This window comes from Ranitomeya variabilis, chromosome 5, assembly GCF_051348905.1.
Source record: "Ranitomeya variabilis isolate aRanVar5 chromosome 5, aRanVar5.hap1, whole genome shotgun sequence".
NCBI lineage: Eukaryota > Metazoa > Chordata > Amphibia > Anura > Dendrobatidae > Ranitomeya > Ranitomeya variabilis.
In genome coordinates this window covers 511,172,857-511,186,614 of record NC_135236.1, presented here as the reverse complement: position 1 = coordinate 511,186,614, position 13,758 = coordinate 511,172,857, and positions in this window count along the sequence as shown.

The window sequence follows — 13,758 nt, the reverse complement described above, 5'->3', positions numbered from 1 at the left end:
TATTGCATGCACATAAATGAAAATCTAATATACACAGTGTCCCAGAAAGGAATTATTAATCCTGTAATAAATGATAAACTGTGCCCCAAAATAAAACTGTAGTGTAGTTTGTCCTCAGTATAAGTTACAATACTGTGTCCCCTGACTTTAATTATAACACACTGCGTCCCTGTGTCAAGAATTATAATACACTGTGGAAACTTTAGACCGACTCACTTGTCCTGTGTTAGCAATTCATTGGTACAGGGTTGCAGTTCTGGCTCCCAGACTGGAACACTCATATAAAAGTGGCCAAGCACAAAAGTAAAATTCAACACATTAATCCAAACACAATCATCACAAGATCAACTCAACAGGACAAAGTAGTATAAAATAGTACATAAAATCACATACAGTGGCGTAACTACCACGGTCGCAGCGGTCACCGCTGCGACCGGGCCCGGCGGGTCAGGGGCCCGGCAGGTCAGAGGCACCCAACACCATGTTGCAGTGCAGGAGATTCCTCCTGCACGGCAACAGTCCGAGGTGTATCTAGGGGGAGGGGGCAGGCGGGGCATGTGAGAGATAGGAAGCAGCTCCAGTCAGCACGGAGAGACAGCTTCTCCTGCTCTGCAGCCCCAGGACAGAAGGTGAGAGCAGGGGGGAGGTGCGGGACAGAGCCGCTGTAGTCAGGAGAAGCTGAGGAGCTGCAGGTTTATATCAGCCTCCCCTGTACCAGAGAGGAGAGTGTGAGATGTGTATATGAGCTGGTATCTGGTGTGTGTGTGTGTGTCTGATATCTGTAGTGTGTGTGTGTGATATCTGTAGTGTGTGTGTGTGTGTGTGTGTGATATCTGTAGTGTGTGTGTGTCTGATAGCTGTAGTGTGTGTGTGTGTGATATCTGTAGTGTGTGTGTGTGTGTGATATCTGTAGTGTGTGTGTGTGATATCTGTAGTGTGTGTGTGTGTGTGATATCTGTAGTGTGTGTGTGATATCTGTAGTGTGTGTATGTGTGATATCTGTAGTATGTGTGTGATATCTGTAGTGTGTGTGATATCTGTAGTATGTGTGTGTGTGTGATATCTCTGACACTGCGTGTGCGTGATGACATCACTTCATTGCGCACCCGCAGTATGCGGGGCACAGGCAGTGCAGCATCTGCAGAGGTGATGGTGGCCGCCATATTGACAAAGCCTGTGGCGGCTGCTAGGACCGGGAGCAGGCGGCTCCGGAGCTGGTGGGGGGCACGTGGACTGAGCCGCCCAGGAGGGGGATGCCGCAGTGGCTCAGCCATGTGGAGGATTCGGGGATGAACATGGTGCATGGGACCGGCGGAAGTGAGGTGTGTCTGCTGCCCATGTGTCACCGTCCTTGGCCCCCAGCATCCCTGGCCCTCTGTGACACCAGCCCCGTTTCCTCCCTGCTCTCCCGTGCCCCATGTCCTAGTAGGTCCCCAGGTTCAGGTCATTGTGTTCCTCCGGGTCTCCCGTACACGCCTTGTTCCTCCTCCCCTGGTCCCCCAATGCTCCCCATCTCCCATGCTCTGAGTCCTCCTGCATCCCTCATGCATTCCCTGCCCCTTGTCCCCATGTAACTCGTCTGCCCTGCTCTCAAGTCTCCCCTGTCCCCTTTCTCACCATGTTTCCCATCTACCCTGTCCTCGTAATCCCTGTGCCCCCTTCTTCCCTCCTCCCAAGCCTCCCCCCCGTCTTCCCCTGTCCCCTTGCAGCCCTGTCTCCCCATGCATTCCTATCTACTCTGCCTTTCGGAGTCCCCTTGTGTCCTCTTGTGCCCTTCTCCCCTTCCTCCTAGTCCCCATGAGTCCCCTTGTGCTTGTGTCCCTTGATCCATGTGTAGCCTTGTGTCAGTCTCCCTTGCCCACTAGTCCCTGTGTGTCCCCTTGAGCCTGTCTCCCTTGTCCCTTTATGCTTGTGTCCCTTGTCCCCATGTGCCAGTCTCCCTTGCCCATTAGTCCCTGTGTGTCCCCTTGTACCAGTCTCCTTTGTCCCCTTGTGCTTGTGTCAGTCTCCTTTGTCCCCTTGTGCTTGTGTCAGTCTCCCTTTCCCACTAGTCCCTGTGTGTCCCCTTGTGCTTGTGTCCCGTGTCCCCTTGTGTCAGTCTCCATTGCCCACTAGTCCCCTTGTATCAGTCTCCCTTGCCCACTAGTCCCCTTGTGTCAGTCTCCCTTTCCCACTAGTCCCCGTGTGTCCCCTTGTGTCAGTCTCCCTTGCCCACTAGTCCCCGTGTCCACTTGTGCCAGTCTCCCTTGTCCACTAGTCCCTGTGTGCCCTGTCATGATTCTCAATGGCGAGAGAACATAGCCCAGCATATATGAGAACTAGCTCTTGGAAGATGGAAACTATACTGACCATGAACTAAACCTGCCGCACAACTAGAAGTGGCCGGGTAGCATGCCTACGTTTTTTTATCCCTAGATGCCCAGCGCCAGCCGGAGAACTACCTAATCCTAGCAGAGGAAAAGACAGTCCTGGCTCACCTCTAGAGAAATTTTCCCAAAAGGCAGACAGAGGCCCCCACATATATTGGCGGTGATTTTAGATGAAATGACAAACGTAGTATGAAAATAGGTTTAGCAAAAATCGAGGTCCGCTTACTAGATAGAAAGAAGACAGAAAGGGCACTTTCATGGTCAGCAGAAAACCCTATCAAAACACCATCCAGAAATTACTTTAAGACTCTAGCATTAACTCATAACACCAGAGTGGCAATTTCCGCTCACAAGAGCTTTCCAGACACAGTAACGAAACAGCAGCTGTGAACAGGAACAAAATGCAAAAACACACAAGGACAAAAGTCCAACTTAGCTGGGAGTTGTCTAGTAGCAGGAACATGCACAGAAAGGCTTCTGATTACATTGTTGACCGGCATGAAACTGACAGAGGAGCAAGGTTATATAGCGACTCCCACATCCTGATAGGAGCAGGTGAACAGAGGGGATGATGCACACAAGTACAATTCCACAAGTGGCCACCGGGGGAGCCCAGAATCCAATTTCACAACAGTACCCCCCCCCTCAAGGAGGGGGCACCGAACCCTCACCAGAACCACCAGGGCGATCAGGATGAGCCCTATGAAAGGCACGGACAAGATCGGAGGCATGAACATCAGAGGCAGTGACCCAAGAATTATCCTCCTGACCGTATCCCTTCCATTTGACCAGATACTGGAGTTTCCGTCTGGAAACACGAGAGTCCAAGATCTTTTCCACAACGTACTCCAACTCACCCTCAACCAACACCGGAGCAGGAGGCTCAACGGAAGGCACAGCCGGTACCTCATACCTGCGCAACAATGACCGATGAAAAACATTATGAATCGAAAAGGATGCAGGGAGGTCCAAACGGAAGGACACAGGGTTAAGAATCTCCAATATCTTGTACGGGCCGATGAACCGAGGCTTAAACTTAGGAGAAGAAACCCTCATAGGGACAAAACGAGAAGACAACCACACCAAGTCCCCAACACAAAGCCGAGGACCAACACGACGACGGCGGTTGGCAAAAAGCTGAGTCTTCTCCTGGGACAACTTCAAATTGTCCACCACCTGCCCCCAAATCTGATGCAACCTCTCCACCACAGCATCCACTCCAGGACAATCCGAAGATTCCACTTGACCGGAGGAAAATCGAGGATGAAACCCCGAATTACAGAAAAACGGGGACACCAAGGTGGCAGAGCTGGCCCGATTATTGAGGGCGAACTCCGCCAAAGGCAAAAAAGCAACCCAATCATCCTGATCCGCAGACACAAAACACCTCAAATATGTCTCCAAGGTCTGATTAGTCCGCTCGGTCTGGCCATTAGTCTGAGGATGGAAAGCAGACGAAAAAGACAAATCTATGCCCATCCTAGCACAGAATGCCCGCCAAAATCTAGACACGAATTGGGTCCCTCTGTCAGAAACGATATTCTCCGGAATACCATGCAAACGAACAACATTTTGAAAAAACAGAGGAACCAACTCGGAAGAAGAAGGCAACTTAGGCAAGGGAACCAGATGGACCATCTTAGAGAAACGGTCACACACCACCCAGATGACAGACATCTTATGAGAAACAGGCAGATCCGAAATAAAATCCATCGAGATGTGCATCCAAGGCCTCTTCGGGATAGGCAAGGGTAACAACAATCCACTAGCCCGAGAACAACAAGGCTTGGCCCGAGCACAAACGTCACAAGACTGCACAAAGCCTCGCACATCTCGTGACAGGGAAGGCCACCAGAAGGACCTTGCCACCAAATCCCTGGTACCAAAGATTCCAGGATGACCTGCCAACGCAGAAGAATGAACCTCAGAGATGACTCTACTGGTCCAATCATCAGGAACAAACAGTCTACCAGGTGGGCAACGATCAGGTCTATCCGCCTGAAACTCCTGCAAGGCCCGCCGCAGGTCTGGAGAAACGGCAGACAATATCACTCCATCTTTAAGGATACCTGTGGGCTCAGAATTACCAGGGGAGTCAGGCTCAAAACTCCTAGAAAGGGCATCCGCCTTAACATTCTTAGAACCCGGTAGGTAAGACACCACAAAATTAAACCGAGAGAAAAACAACGACCAGCGCGCCTGTCTAGGATTCAGGCGCCTGGCAGACTCAAGGTAAATTAAATTTTTGTGGTCAGTCAATACCACCACCTGATGTCTGGCCCCCTCAAGCCAGTGACGCCACTCCTCAAAAGCCCACTTCATGGCCAAAAGCTCCCGATTCCCAATATCATAATTCCGCTCGGCGGGCGAAAATTTACGGGAAAAAAAAGCACAAGGTCTCATCACGGAGCAGTCGGAACTTCTCTGCGACAACACCGCCCCAGCTCCGATTTCAGAAGCGTCGACCTCAACCTGAAAAGGAAGAGCAACATCAGGCTGACGCAACACTGGGGCGGAAGAAAAGCGGCGCTTGAGCTCCCGAAAGGCCTCCACAGCATCAGGGGACCAATCAGCAACATCAGCACCCTTCTTAGTCAAATCAGTCAATGGTTTTACAACATCAGAAAAACCAGCAATAAATCGACGATAAAAGTTAGCAAAGCCCAAAAATTTCTGAAGACTCTTAAGAGAAGAGGGTTGCGTCCAATCACCAATAGCCTGAACCTTGACAGGATCCATCTCGATGGAAGAGGGGGAAAAAATGTATCCCAAGAAGGAAATCTTTTGAACCCCAAAAACACACTTAGAACCCTTCACACACAAGGAATTAGACCGCAAAACCTGAAAAACCCTCCTGACCTGCTGGACATGAGAGTCCCAGTCATCCGAAAAAATCAGAATATCATCCAGATACACAATCATAAATTTGTCCAAATAATCGCGGAAAATGTCATGCATAAAGGACTGGAAGACTGAAGGGGCATTTGAAAGACCAAAAGGCATCACCAAATACTCAAAATGGCCCTCGGGCGTATTAAATGCGGTTTTCCACTCATCCCCCTGCTTGATTCGCACCAAATTATACGCCCCACGGAGATCAATCTTAGAGAACCACTTGGCCCCCTTTATACGAGCAAACAAATCAGTAAGCAGTGGTAACGGATATTGATATTTAACCGTGATTTTATTCAAAAGTCGATAATCAATACACGGCCTCAAAGAGCCGTCTTTCTTAGACACAAAGAAAAAACCGGCTCCTAAGGGAGATGACGAAGGACGAATATGTCCCTTTTCCAAGGACTCCTTTATATATTCTCGCATAGCCGCGTGTTCAGGCACAGACAGATTAAATAAACGACCCTTAGGGTATTTACTACCCGGGATCAAGTCTATGGCACAATCGCACTCCCGGTGCGGAGGTAGTGAACCAACCTTGGGTTCTTCAAAAACGTCACGAAAGTCAGACAAGAATTCAGGAATCTCAGAGGGAATAGATGATGAAATGGAAACCAAAGGTACGTCCCCATGAGTTCCTTTACATCCCCAGCTTAACACAGACATAGCTCTCCAGTCGAGGACTGGGTTATGAGATTGCAGCCATGGCAATCCCAGCACCAAAACATCATGTAGATTATACAGCACCAGAAAGCGAATAACCTCCTGGTGATCCGGATTAACACGCATAGTCACTTGTGTCCAGTATTGTGGTTTATTACTAGCCAATGGGGTGGAGTCAATCCCTTTCAGAGGTATCGGAGCCTCCAATGGCTCCAAATCATACCCACAGCGTTTGGCAAAGGACCAATCCATAAGACTCAAAGCAGCGCCAGAGTCGACATAGGCGTCCGCGGTAATAGATGACAAAGAACAAATCAGGGTCACAGATAGAATAAACTTAGACTGTAAAGTGCTAATTGAAACAGACTTGTCAGGCTTCTTAGTACGCTTAAAGCATGCTGATATAACATGAGTTGAATCACCACAATAGAAGCACAACCCATTTTTTCGTCTAAAATTCTGCCGCTCGCTTCTGGACAGAATTCTATCACATTGCATATTTTCTGGCGTTTTCTCAGTAGACACCGCCAAATGGTGCACAGGTTTGCGCTCCCGCAGACGCCTATCGATCTGAATAGCCATCGTCATGGACTCATTCAGACTCGCAGGCACAGGGAACCCCACCATAACATCCTTAATGGCATCAGAGAGACCTTCTCTGAAAATCGCCGCCAGGGCGCACTCATTCCACTGAGTAAGCACAGACCATTTGCGGAATTTTTGGCAGTATATTTCAGCTTCATCTTGCCCCTGAGACAAGGACATCAAGGCCTTTTCCGCCTGAAGCTCTAAATGAGGTTCCTCATAAAGCAACCCCAAGGCCAGAAAAAACGCATCCACATTGAGCAACGCAGGATCCCCTGGTGCCAATGCAAAAGCCCAGTCTTGAGGGTCGCCCCGGAGCAAGGAAATTACAATCCTGACCTGCTGTGCAGGGTCTCCGGCAGAGCGAGACTTCAGGGACAAAAACAATTTGCAATTATTTTTAAAATTTTGGAAGTGAGATCTATTCCCCGAGAAGAATTCAGGCAAAGGAATTCTAGGCTCAGACATAGGTGCATGAACAACGAAATCTTGCAAATTTTGTACCTTTGTGGCGAGATTATTCAAACCTGTAGCTACACTCTGAAGATCCATTTGAAACAGGTGAACACAGAGCCATTCAAGGATAAGAAGGAGAGAAAGAGAGGAAGGCTGCAGTATAGGCAGACTAGCAAGTGATTCAATTAAGAGCACACTCAGAACTAGAGGAAAAAAAAAAAAAAAAAAAAAAATTGTAGCAGACTTCTTTTTTCTCTCCTTTCTCAGCCAGTAATTTAACCCTTTTTTTTTGGGCCGGTCAAACTGTCATGATTCTCAATGGCGAGAGAACATAGCCCAGCATATATGAGAACTAGCTCTTGGAAGATGGAAACTATACTGACCATGAACTAAACCTGCCGCACAACTAGAAGTGGCCGGGTAGCATGCCTACGTTTTTTTATCCCTAGATGCCCAGCGCCAGCCGGAGAACTACCTAATCCTAGCAGAGGAAAAGACAGTCCTGGCTCACCTCTAGAGAAATTTTCCCAAAAGGCAGACAGAGGCCCCCACATATATTGGCGGTGATTTTAGATGAAATGACAAACGTAGTATGAAAATAGGTTTAGCAAAAATCGAGGTCCGCTTACTAGATAGAAAGAAGACAGAAAGGGCACTTTCATGGTCAGCAGAAAACCCTATCAAAACACCATCCAGAAATTACTTTAAGACTCTAGCATTAACTCATAACACCAGAGTGGCAATTTCCGCTCACAAGAGCTTTCCAGACACAGTAACGAAACAGCAGCTGTGAACAGGAACAAAATGCAAAAACACACAAGGACAAAAGTCCAACTTAGCTGGGAGTTGTCTAGTAGCAGGAACATGCACAGAAAGGCTTCTGATTACATTGTTGACCGGCATGAAACTGACAGAGGAGCAAGGTTATATAGCGACTCCCACATCCTGATAGGAGCAGGTGAACAGAGGGGATGATGCACACAAGTACAATTCCACAAGTGGCCACCGGGGGAGCCCAGAATCCAATTTCACAACAGTGCCCCTTGTGTCACTCTCCCCTGCCCACTAGTCCCCGTGTGTCCCCTTGTCAGTCTGCCTGGCCAACTAGTCCCCGTGTGTCCCCTTGTGTCAGTCTCCCTTGTCCCCTTGTGTCAGTCTCCCTTGCCCACTAGTCCCCTTGTAACCTTCTCCCCTGCCTCTTAGCCTCCATGTGTCCCCTTTTGCCTGTCTTCCTTGCTCCCTAGCCCCCCTATGTTACCCTTGTGCCTGTCTCCCCTAGCCCCCTTGTGTCCTTCTCCCCTGCCCCCCTCGTCACCATTTGCTTGTGTCTTTCTCACTGCCCCTGTATGGAGGGGCTGCATTATACTATGAGGGGGGCTGCATTATATTCTATTGGGGTTACATTGAATTGTATGGCAGGGCTGCAGTATACTCTGTGGGGTGGCTGCATTATACTCTGTGGGGTGGCTGCATTATACTCTGGGGTGGCTGCATTATACTATATGTGGGCTGCATTATACTGAATCGAGGACTATGGGGAATATATTATACTATATGAAGAACTATGGGGTGCATTATACTGTGGGAAGTTAATTGTGCGACATGGATGACGATGGCGGTGCATTATATGATATGGAGCACTATGAGGAGTGTATTATACTATATGGAGGACTGAGCAGTGTATTTTAATATATGGAGGACTATGTGGAGTGTATAATACTAAATGGAGGACTGAGGAGTGTATTATACTATATGGAAGACTATGAGGGGTGCATTATACTATATGGAGCACTATGAGCAGTGTATTATACTATAGGGAGGACTGAGGAATGTATTATACTATATGGAGGACTGAGCAGTGTATTATACTATATGGAGCACTATGAGGAGTGTATTTTAATATTGGAGGACTATGAGGAGTTTATTATACTAAATGGAGGACTGAGGAGTGTACAATACTATATGGAGGACTATAGGGAGTGTATTATACTTTAAGGAGGACTATGGGGGTGCATTATACTTCTTATATGGATCCCCATGACTTCTATGTTAGCCCCTGATGAGTATAATGGTTTATTTTCTTTTATAGATTACATAACAATGGTAGTACAGAGGACAAATATATGCCAGGATGGGACACCGGATAGTTATGCAACTGAGGTCACACTATACAACTATGCAATAAAGCTATAGTGTGCGAAATGAATAGGGAAAATGTGAATTTGGGTGGAAAATATTTTGGCATGGTGGGGGGCCCCATTTGAAAGTTCGCACCGGGGCCCATAACTTTGTAGTTACGCCACTGAAGTGATCACATATCTATAATTGAGACATATTTAGGAAATTACATTGAATTAAATATTTTATTCTTAACTTCTTGGTTCTATTACAGAAGACTTTGGAGATAGGAAACAATTGAGGACTGAAGATAGAATGATGTAGGAGGTGCTGAAGTATAAAAGTTGACTTCTACTTTAGCTGAATGTACATGAGAGTGATGAAACGGTAATCTGAATCAGATGTACCGTTCACTCTGGCAGTCCTGTACTGAAAATGGTATTTTAATCGGAGATTTAGCAGTTTAAATAAATTCTGGACACACTTGGCCAGTTGTACATGTCACCAGTTCCCCATCAGTGAGTCTGCAACATTAATAAACTATTAATGAACTCAACAGTCCAGTGTTTGCCTAAGGGCTGACTTTTCCTTGTCCTTGAAACACCTTGATGAGTACAGTGTGTGAGTGGTTACATAGATCCATAAAATAGCCCTTTCTGATTTGTGTTTTGGGAAGTCTGACTCATTGAATACTGTGGAAATGACATTCATTTTGTGTTTGGGTGAGGAAACCTGTTTATGGATTGCTAGAGCCCAGGCAGGCATTAAACTGTTAGTTTTGGCCATCAGATCCACAGTTGTGCTATATTTATGGCCAAAATACAGGTGCAAAAATTCTCTCGTTTTCTGCCTGTCTTGGGCTTAAGCAAACAATGAGCAGAGATTTAAATCAAGGAAGTACAAGTAAGGCCAGGTTTACATGAACATATTTCATGGTCCATATACAGACTGGAATGCCCAACCTGACCGCAGGTCGCCAGACACTCCTGCACTTAGGCCACGTTCACACGGTCAGTATTTGGACAGTATTTTACATCAGTTTTTGTAAGCCAAAACCGGGAGTAGGTGATAAATGCAGAAGTGGTGCATATGTTTCCATTATACTTTTCCTCTGATTGTTCCCCTCCTGGTTTTGGCTTACACATACTGAGGTAATATACTGACCAACTACTGCTAGTGTGACGGCAGCTTTACAGTAGACACATACTGTATGAGGCTGTAAGGTCAGGTCAAGTGATATGCTGCCAGTTAACATATGGACCATGAAATAATTTGTGTGAACCTTAACAATACTTATTTCACATTCTGAGCCAAATTTAACAGACTTATTTATGACTATGAAGATGTTAAAGGGTGTCAGCATCTTTTTGCTATGTAATCTGAGGCCAGCATGAGGTATGTACTGAGACACAGATTTCAGGCATGTGTCACTTTTTAGCCTGTGTGTTATTTTTTTCCATACAATGAATGTATTATCACCAGGAGATTATCACTGCCTGGACTACAGCACCTGTGAGCCCTGGTCCGCCAACGCCCCCTCCTCTGATTAGCAGCTCACTGTCAATAGACAATTTAAATGTAAAGCTGTGGTGTGCGCAGGGTAAGCTTTCTGAGCTCTGGTGCATGCTACAACTCTTTTTGTGTTACAACTGCTGCACCCAGTATATGAAGTGACACATTGCTGGAATGAGGGTCTCTTTTCCTACATTATGCTGCTCTTAGATGAGGTAGCAAAAATCTAGTAACGGATTTTCTTTAAGTTCTGGTCTGGAAACAGCCAACCTGTATCTCAAGGTCTTTACCCAAACAATGTCACCTGCCTTAAATGAAATGAATCATCAGAAAATGACCTATAGTTTAAATCAGGTTTTTATGTTAAATGTATTTTTTTTTTTAAATATCAATGATTTTCTTCCATATTATAATTTGCATTAAAATTAAAAATTGCAATTTCCACACTGGCCTTTTGGGCTATTCCCGACAAGTGCAAATTTGAATGAAATTAGAGTGTTGTAAAAAAAATAAAAATATGTGAATATTTTTAGCAGCTGCTGGTGCAGACCCACACAATCTGACACCCTAGGCATAGGACCTCCAAGTGCTCAGTGGCAAAAATTACTCTGCGTGCAGAATCTGACGATTTCACCAATTATTACAGAGCAGAGGTACTGAACGATATTGCAACACACTTGCCTCTTAAGTTCCGATACATAAAAAAGACACCTGTAACTACAGAACATATCGGTTCGACAGTGTATAAGTACATGTCCTATATCTGGGTGATACAGGCTGATATTAGCACATGCTTCTGTTTGGGTAAATTTCACACACAAAAAAATGAAAAGTGTGCAGAAAAATAAATGAATGTGAAAGTTCCATTAGTAGCCCTGTGTGTTGGAGGTGTTATTGTGACACATAGTGAATGAATCAGTACCGTCATGATAAGTAAGAACTCAAGGTTGGATGCTGATAATTACTTTATATTAATCCTTGTCAAATCCTGTCCAAGATTGGCAACTGTGTTGATTGCTAAGGCCAAAAATCCCACCACTGTACATAGGGCGACCATAAACGACAAAATATAATGAATTCTAGAACACGTCTTATCACTTCTCATTTACACTGGAATCTCAGAATACAATTCATTCCCAGGTAATTGCTTTGTTTTATTGGGTTGCACTTGCCAGATCTTTTTTATGGAGGCTGGATGAGTTTCGCTTTGATTTGTTGGAGTTAAAGTTCCACTGTTTTATTGAAGGTCGGGTTTATTTGTACAGTCCAAAGTTGGCACTTATCTGGTTAAAGATTTAAAGCTGCAGTCAAGGGCAAATACATAAAGGACCCATAAATCTACAAGAGGCTAAACTGGTAACTCCAGGACAATGGACTTGTTTTTGCCTTCTTTTGGATCAACAACGAACAAGAACAGTAGAGAAGGCCTTACAGCTTATATAGATGAGCTAGTAATCATGAACAAGTATTGTTAGGACTATTGGTGTGTGTAACCATGTCAGAAGTCATCCAACAAATGAAACAAAACACCCGGCCGTTGACAAATGAAACAAAAACCCCGGGCTGTTGTGTGATCGGATTGTTCATACTGACACTGAAACTCTCACTATCAGCAGCACATCGTGCTTTGTTAACAAGACGTGTGCTGCCAATAATGATGAAATCCTTTATGCAAAAAATGATTGTGTTAACGATCATCCCATGCACATAAAATTCGAGAATTTGAGTCATCATGGCTAAACAGGCAATTAACTGACTACAAATCGGCTTGCTGACAGTTGTGTGATTACCATGGTCAGCATGTGAAAATGTCCCCTTATTGAACTGCGCACAAAAAAAAATCTAGTGCAGCTTTCCGCTTGTTAGTGTGTAATAAGATGCAGGTACTGAGTATGTCACCACGGAACAGACAGACCAACAGTTGAGGGGTTTAATAACAGGAATAAGGTTCTCCTCGCAGGGAGGAAGCAATGCAAAATAACTAACAATAAAACAATGCTAAAATACGGGAGTTAAACAAAATAACAGAATTAAGCAGGATTCCTTGAGAAAAGAACACTTATCAGTCTGAAGATGACTTGCTTGGAGGGTCGTCTTCTCCAACGTAGGCGCCGAGAAACAGCGGCACTTGTCATCCCTCTGTTGTCCGTGGGCAGAGTAGTCTCTGAGAGCCTGCTGCCTGGGGTTTCGGGAGTTAATGTGGTATGCACAGGCTCTGAGTCTTTAACTTTTACAGCACAACCAGGAAATCGGGGCTCCGCACTGTTGTCTCTATATCAGGTAAACAGGGGCTCTGCACTGTTGAGTCTCTGTACCAGGAGTCAGGGGCTCTGTACTGTTAAGTCTCTGTACTGATACCGTGGGGACCAGGGTGTCGTAGTCTCTAAAACGGGTCTCAAAGCACCCCTCTCCAGTCACAGCAGAGTCCGCTTTATGTACTCACGAGATACAGTCTTTCTGGGCAGTCTCTCTCTATTTGTCCTCAGACTGGGAGCTCTCTCTCTCTCTCTTCTGGAGCGCAGCTGCACCCTGCTCTGCACGTTGGTCTGCACGCTGCTCTGTCTCCTGCGCGCGTCCCTTTCCCGCCCTCTGGCTGCTTCCTTTCTGTCCCAGTCTATCAGTCTCTCCCTAGGGAACCCGCAGCACAGCTCAATCGTTTCGGGCACAGAGCTGAGAAGGTAACCGCCCCCAGACTCTTGTGCTTTTAACTCCTTACATTCCCCCCCTCTTTCTGCTCGCCATTCCATGGGCGAGATCTTCAGGAGTTCCTGTTGGCAATCTTCCAGTCCTTGCACAATCTGCTGCCAGATGAACTCGTCCTGATTGTAGCGAACAGGGGGTACACCAGCCGTTGAACGTTCAGAGCGTCTCAAACCAGCAGGGGCGGTGGTGTCAGCTGCTGTGGGAGGAGTCGAGGCTTCCTCCTATACGTTGGTAGAATCTGGCACCAGCCCTGTTCCTGGGTTCACTGGAAGAGATTCGGAGTCTTCCTCGTCTTCCACATCTACATTGATCACTGGCGCCGCCGGTGGGGGTGCTGGAGTCAATTGGACTGATTCAGGATCTCGAGACAAACATGGACGCAACATATTCCTGTGCAGCGTGCGGGTGGGAGTCCCTTCTTCCGTTTCAGACTGGACCTCATAAGCGGGACCCCCGT